Below are 3,994 nucleotides of genomic sequence, written 5' to 3' on the forward strand. Positions count from 1 at the left end.
TATGAAGCACATGTTAACAAATCTCTGTTTTTCTCTTGTTAATGTCTTGTCAATCCGATTTGCAGGTCCTCAGCCAAGGAACCTAAGATGGATAGAGGAAGAAAGTTTTTTTCCTCCCCTACAGCAGACACACCCGAATGCCATACTTTTATTAATTTATTAATTAATACGATTTTTATTGAATTTTATATCATAGTTGGCAGAGGACTTGCCCAGAGTCATCCCATACAGATGAGAAGTCTAGCCAACATCTGAATTAGATGCAGTATTGAAAAATGACAATCCAAATGTCAAAAAAAGGAATGTTTAAGCAACCATAGTAAAGTTGTCATATTATTTAATCATCAAGAGTTATGTTTTCTAAAAAATTTAATGACATGGGGAAAGGCCCAAAATATGCTAACTGAAAAAAAAAAAGCAGGATAAAATTTGTAAGTACACCACACGTTAAATGAACATAATGTGCGTTTTTAAATGGTTAGAAGGAATTATGAAGTTAAAACTAAAGAGAGGAAGAAAAGAAATGGGTGTCATTCTGCAAAGTGCCAGTCAAAGGAGTTCTAGAAACAGGAAAGGAAGGCAAGAAAACATATGCTTCTGTGCATTAGTGTTGAGGAAGAGGGTTCCGGACCAGGAGGCAGACGGTCCCAGAGCAGACCAACACATCATAGGTTCTTACCTTCTGGTAAAAGTACTGGGTCACAGAGTTAGCTCCCTTTGTCGGCATTCCACATAGCTGATTTATGATTCCGAAGCTTCCCAGGTTCTTTGGCACAGGGCAGGTGATGCTCTCGAGAGTTTGTCTGTCTTCTTAAGAACATGCCACTGTCTTGCTAGAATACTAGGCTGACTGTCTGGGTTACAAAGCAGCCCCTGTTTGGATAAATGAGACAGTTACCTCATTCACCTCTAAGTTCACCAGGGAAGCTCTGAAACTTCAGAGCAGAGAGAGAAAACCCTAAATTGTGGTCACTTTGCCGCAGCAAAAAGAAACTAAACAGGTTCAACCTGAAACTACCTACCAATCTTTCCCATTTCCTCACCCCAGAGAGTTTTGAGATCATTCACCTAAAGGACCAGCTTTTTGTATTTGTAAATGACATTTGGCCCAAAGTAAATGCTCATGTCCTGGGGTCTCATACCATGTATAGACTGGTTCCAAGACACAGCGCCTCTACTGTTTGTCCCTGACAGGCACACCCACATACATTTTGAGGTTATGAGGTAGATTTTTGTGGATAACGAAGGAATAAATTCCATAAACACAAACTGGGAAATCATTGGTTAGATGAAACCAGGGAAGAAAGTCTAGGGAAAAAAGCAGACCACAAGTTGGATATGCGTCAACAAAGCAACACAACACACACACATATGCGCACACATATACACACACAGCATTTGAGAATGTTTAATGAAAGCATTGTCCGTAAGACAATTCCACCTCTTTCTCTGCCCCCCTTCTATTGAAGACACAAGTGGAATACTGTTGCAAAGAGAACCACAACGATAGCAAGAAATCTGCAAAACGAATTACGAAAAGAGAGTGAAAAAATACTAAGATGTATTATAGAAGTGCAATAGTAATCAATAAATGTACGAATGCTTATATTGAAGGAAATAGCAAAGTAAAGGGAGAAGGGAATGACTATGGGGGTTAGTTCACACCATTCACTAGCAGAAGCATAAAGTACAATCATCAAACTCAAAGCTTTCAGTTAAGCGTTCTGAATTTAAATAGAAAAGTCTTCTCAAATCTGGGAGAATCCATCATTAGGCTATCCAGATATAATAGTGGTTAATATTTGTTGTATTATGCCATTTTCCATGCAACCTTCTAAGGGTCTTACTTAATTTTATTATTATGTATGCATTAGCTTACTTAATCCTCACAGAAACACTATGAAATGGGAGCTTCTCCATCCTCATTTTACAAAGGAGGAAATTGAGGCACAGAAAGGTTAAGTATCTCCATCAAAGTCTTGCTGCTAGCAAGTGTCAACGGAAGGTTTTGAACCCGGGCCACCTGATGCTATCCAGGAAGCTGGGGCTCCCATTTTCAGGCAGTGCACTTACCTGTAGGGCTTACTCCTTGATCTTCCTTTTTGAGTTTATTATAATACCTCCATCTGCCCAGGAGCCTGGCATAATAACTTTGGATATTATAAACGACTCTGCATTCAAAAGTGTCCCTTTCTTATTTCCAGCTTCCAACCAGCTTCTAGAAACATCCTGGAATCCATAAAAAATAATTTCAACAATATGTCTGCTCATCACAAGTATCTCCTAGAACGGACTGAGATTTAGTAATTACAACAATGTGCATTTGCATGCAATTTTATAAGTACTTACTTTCTTACAAACAGTCTCACTTCTTGCAAAATCCTGAATGCATGTCAAGACTACTATTATTCTCCCCATTTTAAAGGTGAGACAACTAAAGTTCTGAGTTAGGTGACTTGTACAAGGCTGCACAGCTAACATGTGACAGAACCAGAACTAGAATCCACATTCAGTGAGTGGTCCCCCGCGCGGAACCTCTGGAGACCAGGGAAAGTCCCTGCTCGTTGGGTCTCTCACATCGCTAATTCGGTAGTTCATAACCCATAATAGATCCTCCATAGACAGTGTTGAAAGACTTTGGTAGCAGGAAGAATTTTAAAGAGCTGGTGTAAAACGAGCAGCGCCTGCATTCTGCATAGAAGCTTTGTAACCACAGGACCAGGAACAGAATTTGTCATCCCAAAATATGCCTCTTTGGCATAAGAATTATTTTAGGCTGATTATTTTTAAGAAACAGCAGACTCAGGGAAAAGCTCTGAAAACCTAGTAGAAGTTACCCATTTGTTAGGGAAATTTACATTTGTAAGGGTGCCTTCCTCTCTGTGGGGGAAGGAGAGGATGACTAACTCTCCAGAGAGTCTTATCAGTAGACAAAGCAATGACTTACATCTACATAACAACTTTACCCTTGTTTACTGTGCTGACTTCTTCTTAACAATAGAATGTTAAAGCTACTTTTCAGGGGTAAACAAGCTAGGAGCATGTGCAGAAGAGAAAATTCTAACCTGTCAATCGAAACTCCTCCTGCCAGCACTTCCGCATACCAGCCTGCCCTCCCTGATCCCTTAAACCTTACCCCATACCCTGGATCAGGGACGCAGAGTCCTGTCTCCTTACCAATGGATTGTTTAGTAAACTTTCTTCCCTCAAAGACCTAGGTACCACCTTATGGGCTTCTGTGAGCATCGGGTAGAGTGAGCCCTTGCTCAGTAACAGCTTGGAAGAGATCTTTATTTTGTTCCGGGCGGGACCTTTCCTGAGTCCTTTCTGTCCATTGTTCTCAGGGAAGGCTAGCAGTTGAATAATCCGAATGCATGTGTTTCAGACTGGAATGGGATGGTAGGTGCTGTTTAATAATGTAATGCTGTTATTGATGTGCCTTTCAATAATGTAAAAGAGGGAGGGTCTTCTTTTGGAGCAGAAGTTTTTTTTTTAACTGTTAGGGGATTTCTGCTTCCTCTACCTGAAAGTGGTGGAAGTGAGGCAGTTGAAAAGGAGGAAGTGGGCCCCAACAACACGGTGGTAGGCTGGAGGTAGAAAACAGATGGCCCAAGGGGACCCCAACTGAAGGGGTGTGGCCAATGGATGTCACTAACAGTGGTAATAGATAATCCAGCCTTAAGTTTCCCTTTTCTGCAAAATAGTTTCTTGTGTTAGCTTCAAACCTTGGTGCAGTCTGTTAAACACGGCAGCCTTGCTTTACATCCTTTGGGAAATATGAGAAAGGGCTCTGCACATAATGTAAGAGGGGAAGAAGTTAGGGAGGGGGCAGCAGTGTGGAGAAATGGTTATGAAACAGCCAGAGGTGAACGATAGAGAAGACTAGAGGCTAGTGGGAGAGAGGTGAGAAGTGACAACCAGATTGGAAGTGTGGAAAGGATAAGCAGCCCTCATCCACCCCGAAGGACACTCAGAAGTAGTCGGGGAGGAAATT

General features: G+C 41.3%; 1 long non-coding RNA gene across 1 annotated transcript; it reads right to left on the reverse strand.

The window, feature by feature from the left end:
• Positions 1-385: 385 nt before the first annotated feature.
• Positions 386-2,893, reverse strand: LOC147915264 (uncharacterized). Its single transcript, XR_015554269.1, has 3 exons — positions 2,350-2,893; positions 2,074-2,229; positions 386-873 (listed from the first exon to the last, which is right to left on the reverse strand). It is a non-coding gene; the product is annotated as an uncharacterized LOC147915264 (long non-coding RNA).
• Positions 2,894-3,994: the final 1,101 nt, after the last annotated feature.

This window comes from Ceratotherium simum, chromosome 14 (assembly GCF_057802395.1).
Source record: "Ceratotherium simum simum isolate JZ-2026a chromosome 14, ASM5780239v1, whole genome shotgun sequence".
NCBI classification, from domain to species: domain Eukaryota; kingdom Metazoa; phylum Chordata; class Mammalia; order Perissodactyla; family Rhinocerotidae; genus Ceratotherium; species Ceratotherium simum.